The sequence below is a fragment of the Chionomys nivalis genome, chromosome 3 (genome assembly GCF_950005125.1).
Source record: "Chionomys nivalis chromosome 3, mChiNiv1.1, whole genome shotgun sequence".
In the NCBI taxonomy this organism is placed as follows: Eukaryota; Metazoa; Chordata; class Mammalia; order Rodentia; family Cricetidae; genus Chionomys; species Chionomys nivalis.
In genome coordinates, this window is record NC_080088.1 from 52,146,393 (window position 1) to 52,172,560 (window position 26,168).

The 26,168-nt window shown below is 36.8% G+C and overlaps 1 protein-coding gene across 5 annotated transcripts in view; it reads right to left on the reverse strand.

The window, feature by feature from the left end:
- Positions 1 to 26,168, reverse strand: part of Bbx (BBX high mobility group box domain containing) — a 233,458-nt gene that overhangs the window by 127,441 nt on the left and 79,849 nt on the right. For all 5 annotated transcript variants that reach the window (XM_057766021.1, XM_057766025.1, XM_057766020.1 and 2 more), the window contains exon 3: positions 5,124 to 5,197. The gene's annotated coding sequence lies outside the window, so the exon portion shown is untranslated. The remainder of the gene's footprint in view (positions 1 to 5,123; positions 5,198 to 26,168) is intronic.

A 26,168-nucleotide genomic window follows, 5' to 3' on the forward strand; every position in this document is an offset into this window, starting at 1 on the left:
CTTGATTTGAATATCTCAAGTTATATCCAGACTTCATAATCTGACAGTGTCGTTACAACAACACAGAACAGAATTCTCCTGAACAAAGACAGTACCAAAGCCCCCAAACCAATTTTACCAGTCCTTACTTCTTTACTGCTCAATCCTATCAATGTCGTTTGCTTAAAACTACTCGGTAGTTTGTCTACCTTTAGAGGGGAAAGAATAAACTTACCCTGGCATTCTTTTAAGATCTCTTATATCTGATATTTCACCAAAGTTCCCTGTTTTAAATTCACCCAATATCCTAGCCAACTGACACAAGGCTTCTAATTTAACCTTCTAAGCTTCTCTTTATTTCCTTGTGTTAGTCAGACCCTTTATCATGACAAGCACTTAAGAAAGACAGTTCAAGAGGAAGTATTCACTCTAGGTCTAAGGTTTCTGAGGTAACCTCTAACCACTGCTTTGTGCCTGAAGCAAGGCTGAATATCACTGTGGCAAGAGTGTGGGGCCACAGAGGCTGCTTACCTCAGGGTATCCAGGAAGCACAGAGGGAAAAAAGGCTAGGGTTAAGATACAGTCCCCAAGGAGACTCCCCCAATGACCTAAAGTCCTTCACCTAGATCCTATATCACAAGGTTTCTAGAACCTTTCAGGGACTACACCTTCAGCACATGAGTCTACGCTACCCATTATAAATGCAATTGATAACATTCCTTTGTAAAGAGGTCACTGAAATCTCTAAGTGGGATTCAGAGTGTCAGGTCTGTTAATACTGACCAGGTGAGTTCAGATTGGTCAGTCTAGGGTCCTTTGGTCACAAGAATCAACACGTGATTTTAAAAATTATCCTAAAGCTCAGAAACAAAACACAAAAATGTGATCCATATAACGCTAAGTTGTTGTTTCTGCCTATGCCTATTAAATTTCAAGAAGCAGCAGTGAGTATTATGAAGCTGGCAATCTATAAAACTATGTGTGCATGTGGGTTCACATTCACGTAGACATGTGTGTATGCAGGTCTGCTCGGTGTGTGTGTGTGTGTGTGTGTGTGTGTGTGTGTGTGTGTGTGTGGCCAACCTCCAGTGTTGTTTTTTTTTTTTTTGACTTAGGGCCATTATGTCATCTTGGAACCTCACTACCTTACTGATTAGGACATGTTGTTTGGCTAGAAAACACCAAGAATTTCCATCTCCGGCTCCCCAGCGCTGGATTATTAAGTGTACACCAAACTCAGTTCCTCATACTTGCCCCATAAGCACTCCACTAGGCCATCTCTCAGGCTCAAACAAGGATATGTATTTATAAGCACTAAAAAGAAAACAATCTAAAGTATAGAGGCACTTAGAAACTCAAATGTTTCAGATGGACGGACGGACGAACAGACGGATGGACAGAGTGGAACACCTTCACTAGCAACAGGATCTATTATAATAATCTTATTGGAAAGATTTACCTCGTGTTTTCTAAATAGTGAATCAGTCTCGAAGCGAATAAAGAAAAGCAGTGTCTCTTAGCACAGGTATACAGGCGTGAGTAAATACTACACTAGATAAAAGATAAAATTAGAAAGGGGCCCAAGTGACTAGAAGAAAAGACAGATGCATAAGGAAGGAAGTTGGGGAAGACAACTAACAAAGTAGATGGGTGAATGCTAGGTGGGAAAATGACAACAGGAAAAGGGGGTGGGTGGAAAACAACAAAATGAAGTACACATAAAATACTATTGGAGTACCCACTACTTTTTAATCTAATTGAAAATACAAAAAGAAAAGGACAATGTTATCACTGTAACTGAAAAAACTAAACCTCAGACCTGAAACTTTTCATCCATCTAAATGTTCACTTCACCAAATGAACTCAAAGAGTCCTCCTGTGTGTTTCTGTCCTTCAACTGCTCAATAAAGTAATTGCTATAGGAAGAGGTCTGGCATTACTGGGGTTGACAGTGACGGCTGATATTAAACCTTTACTGATTTCTCTATAGTATACCTACTTGATAATCTGCAACACCAACAATGCTGAAAGCAGAGTATCAGGTACATGTCTATCTGGGTGACACCTAGGTACACAGAGCAGTATATACAACTCTGCACATATTTCTCACACAGTGTAGGTTTTACTGTCTCTTATTTGATAATTCTTCATTGTAAGTAGGGTAGCAAAATTCAGAAGAACACTGAGATGGTGCATACCTTTAATTTCAGCATTTGGGAGGCTGAGGCAGGAGGATCATGAATTCAAGATCAGCCTAGGATACATATTTGAATCCTTACTTGAAAAGAAGCTTTAATAACTTATAAAACTTAAGTCATAAACTATTATGAGCATATTTTCCTTTCCCAAATCTATATACAAACTGCAGATAGTCCAGTCCACAGCACTACTTGTTCATTTTCAAAGTACTTATTAGACAATAATCTCAGTTATATGTGCATGTGAGAAAGTGATGGGCAAAGGTCTAAAGTTCAAATATAAAAGAACTAGTAGCTGGGTGGCAGCAGTGCACGTCTTTAGTCCCAGCACTCAGGGAGCAGAGGAAGGCAGATCTCTGTGAGTTCGAGGCCAGCATGGTCTACAGGGCTATTTCTAGGAGACTACGCTACAAAGAAAAACCCATCTTGAAAAACAAACAACAAAAAAGAATAAGTAATCATGTCAGCGATTCATTTCTTAAAACTGGGCAGAGATAGTATTCCACAGAACAAATGGATTTGTGCTCAGGTAATTTATGTTAAACACATGCACCTATTGAAGGGCTGCTTGGAATTTTAAGCCTATTGTAATTTTAAACCTAAGTACAGAGGGTTATTTTGAACATACAGACAACCTGTCCCACCTGATCCTACTCCACTTCCAAAGCCACTCCCAGATAAACATTTTTGACCAAGTCATCTGTTTGGGGCAATGAAATATGAAAGACAATGGCACAGATCACTCCACACAGTCATTTTAAAGCTATGAATCTACAATTGCTTTTCTTTCAACCTTAAGGTTGTGTCTCATAAGGTAACGCTCCTTCAGTTTCGTTCCCTGAATAAAGAGCATGAGTAGCTATGACTGTGAACAAAAAAGGAAAATAACTTTTACCCTAAGATACCATGAAAATTTGGGAACTCCATGTGGTGGTTTGAATAAAAACGATTCCCACAGGTTCATTTGTTTGAATGCTCAGGGAGTGGAAGTATCTGAAAGGACTAGGAGGCGTGGCCTTGTCGGGGAGATGCGTCATTAGGGGTGGGCTTTGAGGTTTCAGGTGCCCATGCCAATTCCAAAGTCATTCCCTTTTCCAGCTGCCTTCTGGTTTAACTCTCAACTACTTCTCTGGCACCATGTCTATGGGTGTGTTGCCGTGCTCCCTGCTATAATGAGAATAGACTCTGAAACTACAAGCAAGCACCCAATTAAATGCTCTCTTTTATATAAAAGTATATAAAAGTAATACAACACTGGCTAAGACACTTGATAACAAAAGATAATTTTGTCTAAGCTGACTGATGTTTCTCAATTTACTAGACCCTGACATCCATTTGTCAATTCCTAGATTACTCTTGATTTTGTATGTCATCTTTTCTGATTCTTATTACTATATTTATGATGTAAAGATTACATAAACACACATAAATATACACTAGAAGCATATCTTCAATTAAATTTCACCTTAAACTTTATCAACATTTTAAATTTCTGTCTACTATTTCTATTTAGAGTCATTGTAACATATTTTTATTGCAAAAAATTAGTTCATTCATAAATCAAAGATCATATGACTACTTAGTCAAACTTGTTATAAAATGGCCTATTTATGGCTTAGTTTTCTGAATAGGTAAAATAAAATGTCCTGCCTTATTTTTTACATATGCACTTATATGTATGACACAAATTTTTCTTTAGGCCTCCCTAAATTCTCCTTTGGATTAGGAATAAAAAACATACAGAACATTTTCCGATCAACTCTCAAATATCCCATATTGTAGCCTACTAACTCAGTAAAAGCTTGTGTTCAGATTGGCCTTCTCAAAGCCAGAATTTATATCAGTAAAAATGAAACCTTAAAAGATGGTACAGGGTGGAGGAAAAACAGTAACAAAAGTCTGCTCTTAATCATATTAAGATTTTGTTGGTGTTTAAATGTGCTTACAATAAATATATATTAAATAAGATTATATGCTTTTTACTAGGTATTATATCCAGAAAATGACATTCAAAAGGATAAAAGCAATATATTTATGCTCCAGCATAAGAATAACATCCAGTAATATACTTCTTCAAAGAGTAAAGTAGATGCAATTATTTTAGACATTTAATAGGCTACAAAAATGTTTTAGAACAAGAAAAAATTCTGAAAAGTTAAGTAAGCATCTTTCTTAAAAGCTGTGATAGGACTATGCAATATACTTGGTTATGTTAATTCACACTAATTTCTATAATCTTAAAACATCTATTCACACAGTATTCATGTACTACTAATCATATACTCTATTCCAAAACTGGGAAAACTATAATATCATTATTACTAAAACTAACTTTAAAATATTATTGGCGTATTTTAAAGCTGATAAAGAACTTTTTTTCTAAAGCAAAAGTTTAAAAAATAAGTTTTGTACAAAAGGACAGATTGTGTTTCGAAGGATGATACAATTTTTCATGTGTACATTATTTTACAACCCAAACTTTCTTTATTAAATGTTTTCATACTTTAAGTGGTACAGCCACACACTTGTATATGATTGTCATTAGGTAATAATGGCTGCTGGTTCATCTTTTACCTAAGGTTAATACTATATGAAAAGTTGCTTCAAGACAGATTAACCACTTAGGTATCTGTTAGGTGTGCAATTTATGTCGAACTTCAACAGATTGACTTGTACCAATAACACATGCTGTAATGAAACAAGAGATTTTGCAAAGTTAAAATTCATGATTCTATAAGAAGTTTAACTTACTTGATGAAGATTAAAATGTTACACACAAAAACACTGACATGAGAAATTATACAAGGGTCACACTTCCCGGATCAATATGGAAGGTGAATCCATCGAATGGGAAAAGGCTGAGACCAGCTCTGATAGCACATGGTTCTTGACTGCCTCACTGCTTCCAGGTATGTAAGAAAGATGCATGTCCAGAGCAGCTCTTACCAGTCAAGTCAAGACTTTCCATTGTGATTTCAATGGAACATCAGAACTTCCGGCTTCTGTGATGCAGCAGGATTCTGTGGGAGACACATAGCAAAGTGGTTAAAATGAGAGCCACAAAGACCTTTCAAACAAAGACGACACATCTCCTTTGGCCAAAAAAATCCCAGATAAAAGAGCAAATATTCCTTTGTTAACCACTGGTTTTTAGAGAAAATGACCCAAACTGTTTATCATTGACTTTAATATTAAAAAGACAGTCCCTACATTACTCAAGGCAGAGTCAAGTTACCTAGACTCAGAATTATAGGCAGTCAATTCCCCAACTTTGGCTACAATGAAATGGACATTTACAGACAAACCTCCTGCTAGGTAGGAAACTGTGAATTTGACATTCGCACTAAATTCAAGTTACTTTTTTTTTTTGGCCCAACTCAGCTAGAGAAACTTGAATTCTGTGGTACTGTCTTTGACTTCTTTTGAATAATTTAAACATAATGAATGAAATAAAGTGATACAAATGAACAAAAAAGAAAACAGCTAAGGGTAAGGGGCACAGATCAAACTTGGAACAAAAATTTTTTTTCTAACTATAAAAAAAACTAAGGAAATGGAAGATAGTCAAATCAGCAACAAAACATGAAGTCAAATTACACAGAGATTAAACAGAAGTACAGACATATTCTGAAATCATATTCTGTTAAAGAATCAGTTATTTCATGTTCTTTCTGAAACAATTTCTAGCTTGCTTCAGTGGTAATAAATCTATACTCAACTAAAAAGGAAAGATACTATACATATTGAATATTAACTACTTACTTAGAGCTTCTTAATCAGTTATTTTATGACTTATCTAAATGTTTTTTGCTTTTTTTCTTAATCAGTCAACATGGATATGTAAAATATGGCTCTTTAATCAAAAAAATGTGCTATAATTCAATGAAGTTATTGTCAGAAATCGATGATTGTCACTGCTATTAGCAGAGGAAATAATGAATATTAAATGATCTCATATTATTTCACACAAGATACTACTGAGTCATCTCCAGATATTTGAAAATAAGGCTAAAATTTTTAAATCAGTCATTTTTTAATAATATTTTTATTTTTTTGTTTGTTTTTAGAGACAAGGTTTCTCTGTGTAGCTTTGGTACCTGTCCTAGAGCTAGCTCTTGTAGACCAGGCTACCTGGAACTCACAGAGATCCACCTGCCTCTGCCTCCTGAGTGCTGGGATTACAGGCGTGTGCCACCACCGCCTGGCATATTTTTAATTAAAACATTATATCATTTCCCCTCCTTCAACCCCTTCTATTCACCATCCCTTGTTCTATCTCAAATTAATGGCCTCTTTTTAATTATTACTATTCACAGACATATATTCCTAAATATACAAACACAACATGCTCACTCTATATGATGCAACCTGTATGGATATGATGATCTTAGGGCTGACTCCTTGATATTGGATAAAAACCACCATAATTCCTAACTACATTCTAATATATCCACTGATAAGGGTAGTTCTCACCTACAAAGAAATCTCTCTTTTTGAAAGAGACCATTACAGAAATATAAAACTGATAAAAAAAAATGCAGAAAACAACTAAGTTTGGGGTTCCCAGTCTCAGTTGATATATCTATAACACAATTCCTGTACCTAAGGCTCAAGGACCATTGTGGAAGAAACAATGGAAATATTTTAAGAGCCAGAGGAACAGGAAGCTTGTAGTGAGAGTGTGTCTCCTAGCCATGTCAGGGAAGCTACACCCATGAAGTCTCACCAACATGGCTACCTAAAAGAGACCTGAACTTAAACACTGAGGGACATGCTAAGAAAGAGAAAGTTCACAGGGTCCAAACCATAGACAAATAACTGGGGAATGCTAGAAGTGGGAAAACCAGTTATTTTTAAGCTAACTACAAAGGAGATATTATATGTATATGTATAGCGCAAATGTTATATGTGTTAGATATATTCTCATATTATATGTATATATATAAGAATGAATGATTTAGATATACATGAATATATTCAAAATAATGTTTTTTAGGAAGTAAACATCACAATCTCCAAAAGTGAACAAATAAGTGGTATAAAAGTCTATATTTTCATAAGATATATAAATTACTTTAAAACAGTATTTTAAAAAAAATCTATAATCAGAAAAATAGCTCAGCACATAAAAGGCACCAAAGTCAGAAGACCTCAGTCGCATCTCCAGGACCCACATGTTGAAAGAAGAGATTCACACAAATCATCCTCTGACCTACACACACACACACACACACACACACAGAAAGAGGGAGGGTGGGGGACAACAGCCCTCATGCAAGCAAACCCAATGGTGATTTGATTGTACCTTTAGTTCAAAGCCTAAGTAGGCTATTGTTTGAACAACCAAGTATCTACCTGTGTTTTCTGGGTCCTACTTAGGCTTCTTTTCAAGCCTACTCACCCCCTCAAAATTCTAACTTTTTCCATGGTCAGCTCCAATTGGCTCAATGGGTGCCCCTTCCATTTTCCAGACCTCTGCTCCACACCCATGATTCTGCCTACCAGAGCAACCCTGATATAACACATCTTAACATGGATATGCTCTGAGAAGCTATCATAGCAAGTGAAAACACCATCTATTAAATATATATTATTCACCTCTTATCACACACAGCGCAAGTGACAAACCTATCCTAAGGATAGCTTAATCAATTGATGAAATATCCTGAAGTAAACAGCTTTCTGGTACAGTCCAGCCCTTGGGGAACTGTGTATTGAAAAAATTTTGTGATACTAGAAAATGTGAGGTCTCACTTCTTACCTTGAGACAGACCTCTAATTAGTGTTAATGTCCAGCATAGTATTCAAAAGTATATTATCAAAAAACAAAACAAAAAGCTTCTAAGCCAAAATTGTGCTAAGCACCCCAATGTTGCTACTACTCAGTCAGTGCAGAAAGGATCCCAAGGTGACTATGCGCCCACTTACACAGAAGCATATTTATTCCCCATGAATGACTGCTTTTCTGATGTTTTCATCAATTCTCTGGATAATAGATTAAGCTAACCAACTCATTCTCATACATACCCCTAATTCAATCAAGTTCAATAAAAGTCATTCTGGACTGCAATTATTTGCTAAGGAACAATTATACTCAAATTAAAAGAAATGGCTGGGCATGCTACAATGCACGATGCAGAGGCCTCTCCATTTATATAGCTCAAGAACAATAGAGTCAACCTGGTACAAAAGGAAACATTTTTTTTCCAAGCTCCTGAAAACAGAAAACTCATGTTTTTACACATGAAAAAGGATAAAGGATGACTATGAAGCATCAGGTTTTTGAATTATTACGTCCAATAATGTTTCTGATTTGAAAGAGACAAAAACTCTATTGAGTCACTATAATCTGTAATAGCCAAAACAAGCCCACTCTACAATCTAAGAGTTCTAGTGCCTACAGTCACTAAATCTGCTTAGCATACTCCATTTTCCAAACAATATATATATATGTTCCAATCTTTATTTTCAACACAGATTTTCTTTAAAAGACACTTCTTGTCTTAAGTTTTTACACAAATAAGATTTTTCTTCAATTTACTCCTTTACATGTACACTGCACGTTTATAGGTGAAGTGAACTACAAACTCTAAACTCTGTTTTTCATGTTTGTAACATATATTCATGTTTGTTTTTAAAAAAGTTTCCCCTGTCCTGTACATGTGTTTCCCGCTATTCTATATACTCTTCTAACCTCCTGAATCACAGCATCTGATGCTTTCCACGGTTATGTAGAGTGAGGTTGTTAGGCCCACTGCTATGCAGTTTTAGCCAATGAATAGTATACCTCGGGTCACTGTGGTCTACCACAGACCAGAACTAGAAAAGGCATGCACTGATCTCCAGCTAAACCATTCACTGAAATAAAATATCTTTATAAGGAGAGAGATTATCTCCAGGACACATGTATGTGTGTGCATGCATGAGAGTGGTTAACATTAAGAAAGAATAAATAAACCCCTTCAGTTACTATTACCTACCTGTCTTTTTATAGTTGAAGTCTAAACCACAACTATTTCACAAGCATTTTTGGCCAGGCACCAGCTTTCAACTGGCATTACAAATGTCAGCTATACTAAGAATGGAAATCTTTTAAAGGAACATGCAAATCTGATCTTGTCACCTTCCCATCCCCTGGCATTTCTTCATAACCCAGACCTTTTCCACTAAGAAACACTAAAAATGAGAATAAAAGCAAACAAATTCCCCCTACATCTATCAGGAATTACAAAAACTGTCCATTTCTTTACTTTACAAAAAGTTTCCAGAAAATATTAGCTAGTATTGGCAAAATACTACATTCACTGTCTAATAGTGCCCTCCAGAAATGCCATAAAGAATAAATGGCAATTTTGCACCAATTACAAAATTGTGTTTTAAAAACTATCTTCTACTTACTCATCTGTGAACAGAAGAGTAATCTTCCATTGTTTAAGAAATTAATGATCTATTACTATGTGTTAGCATAAAATGCATAACAGTCATACTGATGATATAGCTGATAAATTATGCACACAGAAAAGCCACACAATAATATAGTAATATATAGTAAATAATAACATGGTAAGCAAACAATTTTATTTCAAAGTTAGAACGTCAGCTAGGGAGATAGCTCAGCCAGCAAAATGCTTGTTTTGCAGGCATAAGAACTTGAATTCAAGTAGAAGAAGTCAAGCTTTGGAAAAGAGGCTTATAATTCTAGTACTACTAGGGAAGCAGAAGCACCAGGGAACCCTGGTGTGCACTTATCAGCCAGCCTAGCCACCTTGGTGCATCCATACATGCAAGTGCACACATATGCAAACACATGTACATGAGAGCGCGCACACGCATGTGCACACACACCAGTTGGTATGCACACAGTGACTGCTATGCTATGCAGGAGATGGATAAAAGTAGAATCTGAAATAGAGGTGGCAGTCAGAGAGGGTGGAAGAGAGTGGAAGAGGGAAAGGATGAGCAATAGTGTTCAATACGAGGAGCACGGCTTGCGAGACATGTTAGAAGACATAGAAGGCAGACCTGACTACAGCAAAAGTCTTACATCAGAAAGTAGAACATGAAATGTAGACAAATAAGAAAACAACCTTTTCTTGTGCCCACAATCTCCTAAATGGCAGGGTACGGTCACTTGTATAGAACTGTCTTAAATCTAGCAGTCTAGCAGTCTGAGGCATATCCTGCAAATGTGGGTCAATTCCAAAGTCTCTCAGGTTCTCTATTCCTCATCAAAAAACAAAACAAAGCCGGGCGGTGGTGGCGCACGCCTTTAATCCCAGCACTCGGGAGACAGAGGCAGGTGGATCTCTGTGAGTTCCTCATGTTCAGAACTGTCAGGAGGTGATATAAATGCAAAGTGTTTACTATTCAATGAGTCTCAATAAGCATTGTCGTGGTAATCTCATCATGGAGTTAATACCAGAAGATAGAAAAACACCCAATGAAATAATACTGTGAAAACATTGAAATTTGCTTTAAATATTCTCAGAGCATGCAGAATGAATTGCTACTCTCTCAAATGGTGTTTCCCTGTAGGTCCTATTTTAATTTCAGTGGCTTCAGCATATGTTTAATTCTGACCAGTCTAAGTAGCCACTTTTTACTCCTACCAATTTCAGTATACATTAACTGATTTGATAATATGAATATTTTATCATAATTATCATTTTCCATGAGATTACTGTTTCAAGGAACACAGTAGAACTATGAATTTCTATAAGTAGATGTGGAAAATGAGCAGGTATTAGTCCACACAAATGGCTTGGCAGGGAGGCGCTGAATGCCCCTTTTATGTGCCTATGAATTGCACAAATGTGCCTTTGACCTTCTCAGGGAGGGGAAATTACACATTTAAGGCAGATTAAGTTTCACTTCTAGAAAGAGCATAAAACCATATTCACCAACAGCTATGTCAGAAATACGAAGGCCCCTGAGCATAGCTCGCCTGGGGAACTACAATACTGACAGGGAACCACCAGGTACTTTACAGAAATTCATTAGCTCTATGGCATTGCACACAAAGCTGGAAAGTAAATTAGCCAAACCATCCGACACACACTTTAAGAATTCACACCTGTACCTTTAGGAAGGGTTCTACAAGTGAATCCCACTGGTGAAACCTTGACTTCTACCCAAGACCTCGTCCTTTGACATAAGAAAGAGTTCCCATGGCTGCTTTCACTTCATCAATTTCTTTTCTTATTAAGAAATTAGTCAAAAGTCACATGATAAAAAAGAAAGTCAAGTAATCAGCAATTTATGTTATTTTAAATAAGAAATGGTCTGTCCTAAAAAGTAAAGGGCATTGGTCTTTCTCATTTCCCTTTATTACTAAATTAAATTATACAGATAATTTTAAAATATAAAGTTATAATCACAAATTATGTGATCTTGTTTAAACAAAGTGCATTTTTTTATTAAAAAATTGTATTGTTGACAGAGAAATCAAGCTAGGATTTACTAAAAAATGCCTCTGCTGGCTAACTTTCACAGTACAGAAGGTGCCAGACAGGATGCTGGGGAAGAAAAGACATCAATGGTCTTACCCATGCTAGATCCTGCATACTGCAGTATCAACTGGCCAGTCATGATACACCCATGGTACAATAGTGGCATGACCATTAGGGGTGTAACCAATCACTTTGTGACTGGATTTGAGGCTTACTCCATAGGAAGGAATTCATGCCTGGTACCGTAAATCTGGACAAAGGCTCATACTGGGGAGATCACAGGTCCTAGAGGGAACTTACTACTGATGTCTTCCTAAATAGCCATATTGTCAAACTGTTTTTTAAATATTTATGTTTATATTCATAGATTGGTGCTTCTCTTAACTTTGGTCAGATAACCTCATTTTTAAGTAGTCAGCAATTAATGTGGAAACTTATAACTGGTCTACAGGCAAAGAGGAGGTGAGAGATGAAAGCTCAGTCCTAAATAAGACATCTTTATCACCTCATCACCCTAAAAGGCTCAGGGAATACAGAGGAGAGGAGAAGAAGGGGAGGAGAGGGGAGGAGAGGAGAGGGAGAATGAGAATGAATATGAAAGAAATGGAGAATGGGGAGGAAGACTGAAATTGTCTTATAAACAGTCACAAACTCACAGCTGCTGCGGTTACCCGCATACAGACCTGAACAAGATCAAGACAGTCAATATTCCAGTATAAATGGAGGAAAGACCCACAAGACCACACCCCTAGCTGAAGAGTTACTGGAAGTTGATGGATGCTTGTAAGAGGCTTATGCTCCAGTGAACTGCCCCACACCCATATAGGTAAAGGAATCACTGATTAGACTTGGCGTATTACTAAAAAGAAGATATGAACACAGGAAGAGGAAGTATGAAGCAGGAATTCTAGAGGAAGAGGGAGATTGGGCATGGATAAGATGGAGACAGTTTATATACATATATGAAGCTGCCAAAGAAAATGTTTTAAGTATATTGTGATATTCAAAAGAACAAAAACTCCTCTACTACCTCTACTATCCATAAAAAAAAAATCTTTGTACCTTTTAGCTATATATGGCAGAAAGACTCTTGCTCTTGTCATGTTATAACCACAGGAGTATTCCTGATATGAGCACAAGAGGAGTCTACTCCAAAATAACAATAACCCATGGTGAATTCAAGATGCTACCTTCGGAAGGAATGTATTCACAAAAGTTATGTGTGTGTGTGTGTGTATATATATATGTATATATATATATTGATTGATATAAACAAACAAAAAAGTCACACCCAACTTTGAACATACTTTTAAATGGAATCTCTGTAGTTTGTGAAGGTAATTACAGTACTTGAGTTGCTTTTATATAAATAGTCACAACAAATCAAAGAGCTGATTATTGTTATAAATATTTATACGTAAAATCACTAATGTATACTAGTACTTTGTTCATTAAATTCATGTATTATCTCATATGACTCAAGCTCTTTTCATATACACTGCATACAATATTTGTAATACAAGGGTTTACACATAAATAAAATTCCGAACTTCACTGTTACGTAAAAGCAACTAAAGTATTTCTTTCTTAGAGTGACAGTAAGAGGAATTTTTAAAAAAAGAAAGAAGGATAGAAGTACTAATAAATGTACTTTTCTCAATCTTGAATCTACATCAACAGAGCTTTTTCCAGTGGTCTGAAACTGTCAGAACTTGCTGTGACATATAACTATAACCAAACTTTAATTATATCTTGGAGTGAAGAGTAACATGTTGGATCCCGATTTTGATATCTAGTTAGATTCAATGAACCTAGTGAATATCAAGAGTGTCATATTACAACTTGAGACTCATTCTAAGTACACTATAAAGCAGACTTCAAGGTCAAAATTCAAGTCTTCTTGTTTAGAGTTAAATCTGCAACACAATCTGATATTACTGATTTAAAAAGTAAGTATTTTAATGAACTAAGTTCTCTTTATCTCACACTCCATTCCGATTACCCTCCTTCCACCCAAAGCAACCACTTGAACATGATTACTAAGTTCTCTGTATGTGTGCTCATTTTGCAGAATTGAGCATGGTGCATGATGTGCCTGCCAGCAGTGCAGACGAGCAACACTGTTAAGAGGAAAACTCTGGGTTTCTCTTTGGAAGTTCCAGAACAAAAATTCAAGGCAGACTAACAGACATTTCATCTGAATGAAAAATCTTCAACTGTGGAGTATGCAGACTATAAATAAATCTACTGATTTATAAGTAAGCACAGATATTTTATCTGTTTATAACACTAAAAAGTAACACATACAATCTAAGCTAAATAGTGCCAAGTGGGATGAATAAGCATCCAATGGAAGAGGATGGAGGTGCCTACTTTAACAGAAAGGAAATATAAAATAAGATGCAAACGGATCAGCTTTGTACAGTCCCTCAAAATAAGCTGGATTTAGCAAATACACTTTCCAGCAAAAAGAAACAAAAGCCCACTTTACCCAGTGTTGCAGATGTCAAAGGAGAAAGTAAAGAACTCAAAATGCCTCTGGAGCAGATCACTGGTAAGTAATGGAAATCCGTGGGACCAGAAGGTTTGAAGGAAAGGTGTTGTTTATATATTTCTTTGGAGTCTCATAAGAGAATGGCAGCATACATAATTTTATAAAGTGATTTCAGAGCTTAAAATTAACTTAATTAGCACCTGTTTCTAGCACGAAGTTTGAGATACTCAATATTAAGACTTAATAACTATCAAGCTTGTCCAAAAGGTAAAGTGAGTTGATATTGAATATTTCTCTATCAGTGGAAATAGGTAAGCAGAAATATAGTGAGTTATTATTACATGAAAACTCATACAGAGAACAGAGGCCTCAACTCTGAGATCCAAAGATTTCAAAATTATACAATTTTCAAAAATCAAAGTAAAAGAACTAGAGGCCTGGACACCTGTAGTCCATTATACCTAAGAGCAGCAGTGTCTAGGAAACCCCTGTCTATTCTGAGTACAGAAAAACATCAAAGGGAGATCCGGGTAACTCACACTTTATATCACAGTTAATATTAGTATTAGTCAAATTGTTGAAGGAACTAGGAATTGATCATATGCCTGTCTCGACAGACAGAAGTTTTCATACATACAACTTCATACTAATATAATTCAGCAACATAGCCTTATGTTCATTGTTGCAACAAACTAAAGCAAGATTAATACAAGAGAGTCAAGTAGTAGTACTATTAACTATTGTCATTAAACTGCCCTTTGGAAACCAAGGCACTTTATGGACCACAGACTCTACCAGAAAATATTACATAGGAGGCTAGAGAGATGTCTCAGCAGTTAAAGAGTACCAGGTTCTGTCCCCAGAATCCACATAGTGGCTCACTGTCCAGAACTCTAGTTTCAGGAATCTGACTCCCTCTTCTGATCTCTGTAGGTACCAGGCATGTACATGGTCCACATACATAAATTCATACACATAAAATAAATGAAAAAATTATTACAGTAACTGATATAAGCCTTCCTACCCCTTTTATATATTAAGAACACAAGCCGGGCGGTGGTGGCGCATGCCTTTAATCCCAGCACTCGGGAGGCAGAGGCAGGCGGATCTCTGGGAGTTCGAGGCCAGCCTGGTCTACAAGAGCTAGTTCCGGGACGGGCACCAAAGCTACAGAGAAACCCTGTCTCGAAAAACCAAAAAAAAAAAAAAAAAAAAAAAGAACACAAAGCTACCAATTGATATAGATACACTTATCAGTTATACAAATAAGAGGAAAACCTCTCTGGAGTACAAATTAAATGGGTAAATCATTCACACAGGCTTTCCTATGTGCATAAAAGGGTTTTGTATTTTTTAAACTAGTATTTTATTAATGTCCCCAAAGAACAAGAAACTAATTATAAGACAGCAAAGGATTTGTCACTTACATTTGATGAAGGATTTATTTTCTAATTTGTACCTTACGGACACTGGCTCACACTTTCATCTCATTACCTCTTGAAACTTGTCTTCTTGAGTATTTTTAGTTTAACTTTCGAGGAACAGAATGCACCCCAGAACTGAAGATCATGAGGTTAATATCTTGGTAGGATTAACATGCTTTATAATTGCCCTCCTGAGAGATTTTTTTCCCCCACAGAGAATATTTCCTTACACTTAAAATTCCACAATAAAGATAACTAAGTATCCTATGTCCCAAATGACAATTATTGTCTGGTGTATTAATGAGTACTGTAAATGAAGGTAGAAAATGGCTCTGAGGCTATCCAACTTATCTAACAGTGGCTTTAAAAACCAAACAATCATTCCACATTACTGTCTGGCAGGTAAACACTCAGTACTAAGAAGGGACTGCCAGCTACAATAATTCATTTGTGGGGTTCATTTTTTACTTTAAATTAATGCTTTGCTATCAACTATTTTTAAAAAGCAGGCATTTATATATTCATATTCACACACCCAGAGTCGTTTTCAAATGATCAGGTACACGGGTTCTTCTGTTGTCACTAGATTTCACTTGTGTCTGTTTCCTCCTCATTAACAATGAATTTGCACTTCAGTTTCCGTCTGTGATGAGGAAGTGCTAAATGACAAAGCTACTCAAGAACTGGGGGCCTTCAGCTAAAGGTCCCAAAACATGCACTCTCAGCTCTGCAAGCTCAGTAGGAAGAGACCCAAATCTGAGCAGGGAAAGACATGCGCAGCTGCTTTAGAAATTGCAGGCTTTCAGAGCTCAGATCAAACATTTAAAAAGTAAACACTTCACAATTACAACAAAATCAAAACACTTATTTCAAGTGGGGAAGAGCAAGGAAGTAAAAATACTGTTTTTGAGAACAGGATAGACTTTCCCTATAGAATTTTTCTATATGATAAAGATATGCTGTCTTTAGGTTCTAACATGTTGAGTTTCTAACTCTTTTTTCTTGTCTGTTTCTATTCTACTTACATAAGGAAATGTTCTGAAAGCAAGTTTTCAGATCAAAACAGCATAAACTATGTATCTAAAACAGAGAAATTGTACCACTTACGTACTTTTAAATGATTTATGTATTCACTTGCAGGGGGAAGGATGACATGTGTGTGGAGGTGAGAACAACTTGGCAAGAATCTTTCTCTTTTGTTTCAGTACTGTGGATGGAACTCAGGTCCTTAGACTTGGCAGTAATCACCTTTACTTGCTCGGCCATCTCCCCAGCTCACATTTTAAAATTTTCAACACAATAAAAATCAATAGATGTTATTTTTATGGCTGGCTTTGAATTTAGGATCCTCCTACTTCACTCTGTTTCCACAGTAGCTAAGAGCACATGTTGCAAGTCATTTGATTACACTGTGTAAAGACATGCCACTGTGATTGGTTCAATAAAAAGCTGAACAACCAATAGCTAGGCAGGATTTTCGAGACAGAGAGAACAGAGGGAAGAAGAAGGCAGAGACGCCACCAGATGCAAAGCTAGCAATGTCACCACTATGGAGGGAGGTAATAAAGGCAGCAAAGAAGTCAAGAGAAATGGGTTAATTTAAGTTATAAGAGCAAGTCTATGTTATTAGCTAAGCTTTCATAATTAATAAGTAGTCTCTGTGTGGTGATTGGGAGCTGGTTAGCAGGACAGAAAAAGTCCGACTACAAGTTAAGCATTGGCAAATGCAACATCTTATTCTTGGTTGTAGTTAGAAATTTCAAAATGTTTCTTATTGTTTTATTCATTCTATTATTATACCACTGAGATTGCTGGAGTTCATTAAACTAGGTGAAAAGAATCACCTAAAAGAATACAAGAAATTTATTCATAAAAATTGTACAAGATACATAAACAAGAGATAAGCAATAACAATTTCACCTATTCACTTTTTTCTCTAAGAAGTTGTAACAAATCAGTTCTATATTTTGGGATCAGACTTTAAAAAGTGATGTAAGGAATTGGGTAATATGTCTTATTTACATCCCAATAAAACAATACAAAAACACTTGTAAAACATACATGACGTGTATGTGCATTTAATTTTCATTTATAACCAATTGATTCAATGATTCAACTCACTACCAATTTTACTCAAAAAATGTAGACTACATTATATCTTTCCTAGTTATTCTAGTTAAAACTGCTACAGTGAACATTTTTTCATGAAAATTTTAAACTATGGAGCCCTCTAATGGCCAAATATGGATAGATAGATAGATAGATAGATAGATAGATAGATAGATAGATAGATAGACAGACAGACAGACAGACAGACATATATCAATAATGTGTCATGACAGATTGATGAGTGTATTAGATAACATTTCTTTATGGACTAGTTTTCATTCCTATGTGAAAAGAAAAACATCTCAGTTAATAAACTAATTGAAAAGTCAGACTCCAAATGCAGTAATGTGATAGGCATTTCCAGTGCTGTAATATTTTTGTTATTACTATGAGAAAAAACATTTCATTAAAAATACTTAATATTAATATGGGTATTTATTTAAAAAGGAAAAGAAAAACCTTTCAGATACTAAAAATAAAGCAAGACATTAAGTAGGAAAATTGTGGGGATTTGACAACAAACAAAAATGAATCATATATTCCTGTTATGCATTATTTTCTAAATAATTGAATGAGTTATCTTCAAATAAGCCATACTTCTATCACTGCCATGGGAATACACTGCTATAGTTTGAATCTGGAATCAACTCAGAAGGTTCATGTATTAATGGCTTGATACTTAGCCTGGTGCTGCTAGGAGCTAGTGAAACTCTAAGAGGCAGTGCCCAGGAGGAGGTTTCCAGTCTTGAGGCCATGCCCTTTGATAGCATATGATCTTCTCCTTCTTTTACATTCCAGTGCCAATGATGAGTGTTCCTGCTCTACCACTGACTTCTGCCAAGATGTACCATCATAGGTCCCATCAATCATGGGATTGAAACTCTGAGTCCATGAGCCAAAACATAGCTTTCCTCTTCAGAAGCTTATTACCTTGGGTATTCGTTACAGTGACAGAAAGCTGACTAACATGGGTTCCTACAAACCAGGTACATGAGTGAACTAACATAAAACAATCCCCAGCCCCACTCAAGGTTCAAAATGAAAGCTGACATCTTGACTTCCCATAAAGGTAGAATCACTCAAAGAAGCTACTCCCAAATTCTTGACTCACACAACTGTGAGATAAAATAGTCTTATTAAAGTGTATAGCTTTAGCACATCCCCCATCTATAAGGCTATGTCCTCAGTGAATGTCTGAAGACAAAATAGCACTTAACTCTCTTTATGATATGTACTAAATCGCAGTTTGATTTATAAATTATAAATAAGATGGCCTTGACAATAGTAAAAATAGAGCAATTAGAACAATGCAGCCCTCGTACCAGTTACAGGAACATGATCTTTCTTCTTTAAACGTTTACTGTACTTTCACCTACCACCTTAGAAAAATGTGTTTCTTTCCAAAGAATGTTAAATCGTGCCACAAGGACATGTGCTCAACTATGTTCATACCTGGAAACAACCTAAATGCCCATCAACCAAAGAATAGATAAGGAAAATGCAGTACATTTACACAATGGAGTACCACGCAAAAGAAAAAAATAACGACACCTTGAATTTTGCAGGAAAATGGATGGAGCTAGAAAACACCATTTTGAGTGAGGTAACCCAGACACAGAAATTATCATATGTATTCACTAATAAGTGGTTTTTAAACATGAAGCAAAGAAAACCAGCCCACAAATCACAATCCCAGAGAACCTAGACAACAATGAGGACCATAAGAGAGACATACATGGATTTAATCTATATGGGAAGTAGAAAAAGATAAGATCTCCTGAGTAAACTGGGAGCATGGGGACCATGGGAGGGGGTTGCAGGGAAGGAGAGAGGCAGGGAGGGGAGCAGATAAAAATTTAGAGCTCAATAAAAATCAATAAAAAAGGGAAAATGCAAAAAATGTTTCTTAAACTTCATTAAATAAATTTAGAATTTAAGTTCCTAAACTCTTGACAATTTCTAGATGCTTGAAGGAATGTAAAAATATCATTGATTAGATATCTGTTTTATTATCTGAGCATATTTTGCCAATAATCATGTCTCAGCCTATTTCCCAAACCTTTAATATGGCCAAAAATTATTTTTTTATTAATTAATTTATTTGATTATTAAAGATTTCTGCCTCTTCCCCGCCACCACCTCCCATTAAACCCCCCCCCCCAATCAAGTCTTCCTCCCTCCTCAGCCCAAAGAGCAAGCAGGTTTCCCTGCCCTGTGGGAGGTCCAAGGACCACCCACCTCCATCCAGGTCTATTAAGGTGAACATCCAAACTACCTAGGCTCCCACAAAGCCATTACGTGCAATAGGAACAAGAACCCATTGCCATTGTTCTTCAGTTCTCAGTAGTCCTCATTGTCCTTTATGTTCAGCGAGACTGGTTTTGTCCCATGCTTTTTCAGACCCCGGTCAGTTGGCCTTGGTGAGTTCCCGATAGAACATCCCCATTCTAGAGAAGCTAAATAAGAAGGTGAACCCAAAGAAAAACATATAAGCATCCTCCTGAATATTAACCTTCATCAGGCGATAAAAGAAGACAGAGACAGAGACCAACATTGGAGCACCGGACTGAAGTCTCACGATCCAAAGGAGGAGCAGAAGGAGAGAGAGCACGAGCAAGGAACTCAGGACCGCGAGGTGTGCACCCACACACTGAGGCCAAAAATTATTTATAAGCAAAAAAAAATCTTTTTCTCATAACCTGTCTTAGGAGCTCAAGAAGTTGTGCTAATAAACACAAGAAGTTCAACATAATTCATCTAAATGCACTGTTCTCCATGGTAGATAAAGAGCACTCTCAGGAGCAGAAGTTATTCCATCTAGATGCTGTTTCAGCCATTTAATGCTACAAGTGCAGGTTCTACAGCCCCACTTACAGACGCAGAAGTAAAGGTGAGTTAAGGGATTTTCTCAAGGTTGGAATGGTAACAGCGGAGCCACAAGTGGATTTAAGAAATCTGGTGTCTGAGCCCTGTGTGGATATAAGCTTGAGTACTACATGCAGCCAAATTCCACACTATTGAAATTGGTATGCTTGTGCTTAATGGAAAGTTTTTGTTTCATTTGTGAGGTTGGGTCTCACTATATAAACCAGACTAGCCTCAACTTTGTAGCCAAGGTAGGCACTGAACTTGTGTCAATCTTCCTGCTTCAGTCTCTGGAGTATTAAGATTACAAATATGCATTATCAAGCTCAGCTTACTTTTGGAATTTAAAGTCCAAAAATCTCTGCTTGAAAATCTTTTTGCTCACCTGTAAAGCAGGATCAAAAATGTTACACTTTTATGAATATGAAGTGAAGACAAATAAGAATCCCAACCTATAAGTAGTACTTAATTATGCGCTATCATTTTCACAAAGGCAGGGTCATACTGAAATAAGTGGAACTTAAGCTTTGCTTTCACAGTCCCTTCCAAACACTGCACCTAATTTCATATCCATAGCCTCCTTTAAAGGGGTCTCCAAACTGTTCAAACCCCATAAACTCTTGAGTCTCCTTCTGGTCTTCCTTTCTGGTAATAAAGCCCAACGCAAGCCCAGCCCAGTGGGCTTCCCTTCTGTGTATGAGAGAATAGCACACTCTGCCTTATCTATCCCACTACAGATAGTTATAAAACTTTACAGATTGCACATAGCAGCTAAAAGTCACTGGAAAACAGGAGAAGAATAAACTTTGAAGGACCATTTTCTCAATTCTCTCGTGTGTTTGGGCTCAGGTCTTTCTGTAGTGGCAGGAGGAAGCAGCAAAACCAGAAGCCACAGACACAAAATCTGCAGGAGGGAGCCTTCATCTGATTGGTGGAACACTGGTCCCAAGAGGGTGAGGCAAGCCCCTGTTGCTTTGTTCTCTTATCTATGTACTGCTTATCCCCAGACAGGTACAGTCATGAGAACTGCATTGGAACCTCATGGTAATTAAAGACCACAACAGATCAGAAACAAGGTCCTAGAGAGAGGGCAGAAAGGAAAGGGTTCGGAAAAGTGATTCCTTCAAGCTCCTAATTTTCGGTCTCAACCATGCAGGTGTGCTCTGATTCTAAATAATTCAAGTTTTTATACAAAAACTGAAAAATGAACTCTAAAACAGATGATCCTATTTCAAAGTTGCCACTTCATGTTCAAGTAAGTGGGTAAAAGCTGAACAGACTCTGACATGGGAACTGATATGGGAACAATTTCAGAGAACTGCTCAGAACTTGAATCCTCAATTTAACTGAGTCAACTATCTATTGAAAGGAAATTCTCGATATTTCACGGAGAATAATTTAAAAGGATTCCACTGTCTACATAACACAGTAACAAGTATGTCTAGAATAAAAGCCAAAATTAATCAATACAAATAAAAAGAAACTATAAAGATCTTAAGTTGTGCAGTGAGCCAATCAACTGATACCAGTCAGAAATAACAGATAAGAATGATTTGACAGACGTTTTTGAGGAAGCCCCCCCTATAAGAATGTTTTCATGGGGCTGGCACATGAGTCAGCAGTTAAGACACTTGGGCTCTTGCTGAAGATCTGGATTTGGCTCCTAGCACTCACACAGTGGCTCAAAACCATCTATAACTCACTTTCTTCTGACTTCCACAAGAACCAGATACACACGTGGGTACATATGTGTATGGATGCAGGCAAAAATACGCAAACACGTAAATTTTTTCTTTAATTTTAAGGATGTTTTAACAAGGAAGGACCAATACTCTGGAAAAGGGTAGACCAATAGAAAGAACTTAAGAATAAAATGGTACAGTAACTCGGGGAAAGTGTGGCTATTAGTAACCACAGAAGTCCACTCTTAGATATTAATTTGGATAAGTTAAAGCCCATGGCATACAAACACCTACATATAAGCATTTATAGAATTACCATAAATTGAAAACAACTTGATGGATAAACAGATAATTTCCTCTTTGTATAAATAATGTATTTCTCTATGTGTATATGTAAGTGTGTATATGTTTGAGAATATATGTGTATGTTTATGTATGTACTGGAATACTGCTCAGCACACATACAAAAATTAGACTGGGTATATGCAAAAACGTGAATAAATCGCAGGTACTATATAAAGTGAAAGAAGTCAATTTGAAGAGCAAACTACCATATGATTCACTTCATATGACATAAAATAACCCACAGTCATGAAGACTAGACAGTGGTTACCAAGAGTAAGGGTAGGAGGATAGAGTGACTACAAATGAACAATACGAAAGAATTTGAAGGAAGTTAATAAACTTCTTTAAATTTAACATTGTGTTACTTTCATATGGCATCTATATATATTCACGTTCATAGAGCTAAAGTCAACTTTACTAACAACTTAAACTACAAAAAGCTTTCAAAGCCCAAACTTTATTTTTTGTTGTTGTTATTTATTTATTTGTTTGAGTTGTGGTTTTTTTCCAAGGCAATGCCCAAAGTTTTAAAAAGACAGAAGTTAAGTTTCTGGAATGTTTAGGAATAAAGGCGTTTATAAGGAATACATTGCTTCAGCTGATTGACTAGAGTGTATTTGGCCCACTGACCTTAAGGCTAGTGGAACTGAGTGAACTGCTATGGTGCTGAAAATGACTTACAAAGGTGTAATCCTACCAAATATATTTCTTTTTCCACTGTACACTCAAAACCAAGACCAAAATAGCACATAGAGAGAAAAAATCAAAGAACACTATGTCACTCACTGCCTGTCATCAGGCGGTAACTCAGGTCTTCAGCAGAAAGATATCTAAATTACCAGAGGAGAATCTCTCTGTCTTTCAAAGATCCACTGCAATGTTAAGAATTCCACCTGGAATTCTAAGCTGTGCTCTTTTAAATCTATCCATAAAAGTGATTTTATAGTCTTTGGTATATTGTAAAGATGAGGGGATTTCACTTTCAAAATAATGGGGAAAAGTGTATGTGTCCCTACTCTTTTCACTAAATACAATGAAAAAATGCTAGACAATACACCTGGAAGGCTGAGAGAAGAGACTTCTCAATTTAAGGCCAGGTTAGAATACCTAGTGACTTCAAGATCGGTCTGGGCCACATAATGACTCCCATTATCAACACACACACACACACGCATGCACACACGATTCTAAAAAGAAACCCACTGATGAGTTCTCTGTTTTCCTTTTTCTTTTTCCCTCCTGTCTTCTAGTCTTGAAAGTGAAGAAGCTGATCATCCAGAAATGCCAACAAAGCAAAGGCCCAAGGGCCCAATAAAACTAGCTTCTCCTAGCCAAAGAACCAACGGAGAGGCAGTGGAGCAACTCAGAAGATTAATAATTATTGCAGGAAAGCCAAACGTCTCACAGGAAAAGAAAAAAAAATCTGTGTCCCCACATTTACTACTGCTAGATAAAACCAAGTACAGAACACTTAGACTTCCACCCTTGACTGACTGACTGATTACAAAGGTAAGCCACAACCCACAAACTGAAGCAGTGCAGAGAAAGACATGTAAGAATTAGGGATTTGAACCTTGCCATTCACATATATAGTCAAGGTAGACCATTAAAAGACAAAGAACTTCTAGCCACCTACCTAAGAGTAATGCCTCCCTCTCTGTGTCTGTTTGCATGGAGTAACAGACAGCCTAGTGGACAATCAAAATGTTGGCCACTGCTTAGCAGCAGTAAGGTAACTCCCCATTTCCCACCCTAGTCCACCGCATCAACAAAAGTCAGACAGACAGCAAAGGTGAAGAAGCCCTTATATCCTTTCTAGCAAGGATGTAATCAATGGAAGCCTGAGAGGGTGGGAATTCCTTGCACAGCAGTAACTCGGGCCCCTGTCTTCTTCATGTGTCACTGGAGGACAGAAGGGAATGAAGCTGTCTCACCATGCAATAATGAGATGGTTTCGCTCTTCTTACAGCTAGCTCACTGTCCGAGATTACAGAAAGGATTTCAGTGAGAGCCACAGCACTGAAACACATCAAAGTATTCAGGTTTCAACCACATAAACTATATCAAAACAAAGAGCATCTCCACTTAAATAATGTGAGAGTCGAGATTGAGAGACATGTTAGGATTAAATATAAAATGCTCCAGTGACTAACTGTGAATTTGGCTGAAGCAAATGAATACAAAATATAAAAAAAAGAGCCAAATAAAAATTCTGAAACTGAACAGCAAAGTAAGTTAACAAATGTGTTTAGCAGTTGAATACAGAAGTCAGAGAAAAGAATAATAGAATAAAAATTGCCCGATCTGAACAAAAAATAAATAATACTTTTTTAAAAACTAAAAGGGCTTCAGGGAAATTGTGGAACAAAAATAAATAGATCTAATCCAGAAAGGAGGGAAGAAGTAAGAGGACTGTAAAATAATGACAGGAAAAATTCCATGTTTGGCTACATCCCATCCCTCTCCACACACACAAATACTGACTCATAGTCAAACTTCCGAAATTAATCATCTCTCCTTCTCTCAAAGAACAGTTCACAGTACAACAAATTTCTTATCAAAACTCACAGAGGACAGAAGCTGTGCAATTTTTGAATACTGAAAGACTTAAAAACAAACCTAGGATCCCACACCCAGTAAAAGTATCCTTTGGGATGCCAAGATACTAGCAGACTCAGAGAAAAAGGAATTCAGAAAAATGTTTAACAGTAGACTTACCCTAAAAGGATAGCTAGAGAAATTCAATGAACATACAGAATAAAAGAAAGAACACTGGAATATGAAAAAGAAATACCTTGAAACGTGATAACAAAACATAAATAGTAAGGATGCCCTCAATCTTCTTTTGAGTTTTCTAAATTATAATAAAATCCTATGACTGTCTAAAGTGTTTCTAAATGTATATGGAAAAGTATTTAAGACAATATTACAGGGGCCTAAGAAATGGCTCAGTCGTTAAGTGAATCAGATATTCTTTCAGAAGACCTGGCTTCTATTCACAGTACCCATATGGTGGCTCAAAAACATGTCTAACTCCAGTCCCGGAGGATTCAATGCCCTCTTCTTGCCTCAACAGATGCTGCATGCAAGGAGTGCATACACAAACATGCAGGCAAAACACTAACACAATAAAATAAAGCTTAAAAAAATATTACAAATTATAAAATAAATGCAAAGGGAAATAAATATAATAATTAAAATAGATCTGTAGACATTAAAAATGGAATGTAACTATATGATTTATTAGAGAGGGAGGGAGAGGGAGAAGGGGGAGGGAAGGAAAGTGGAAGAAGGGAAGGAGGTGGAAATTTTCAATAAAAATTAAATTAATTAAAAAAAGAAACTTATTTCAAAAAGACGGACTATCACCATAGAATCTTCGTTCGGCGATGGATGGAGATACAGACATAGACCCTCATCAGAGCAACGGACTGAGCTCCCAAGGTCCAGTTGACAGGCAGAAGGTGGGAGAAGATGAGCAAGGAAGTCAGGACCACGAGGGGTTGGTCCACCAACTGAGGCAGTGTGCTTGTTCTAATGGGAGCTCACCAAACCCAGCTGGACCAGGTCTGAATGAGGATGTGATCAAACCAGACTCTCTGATTGTGGCTGACAATGGGGGC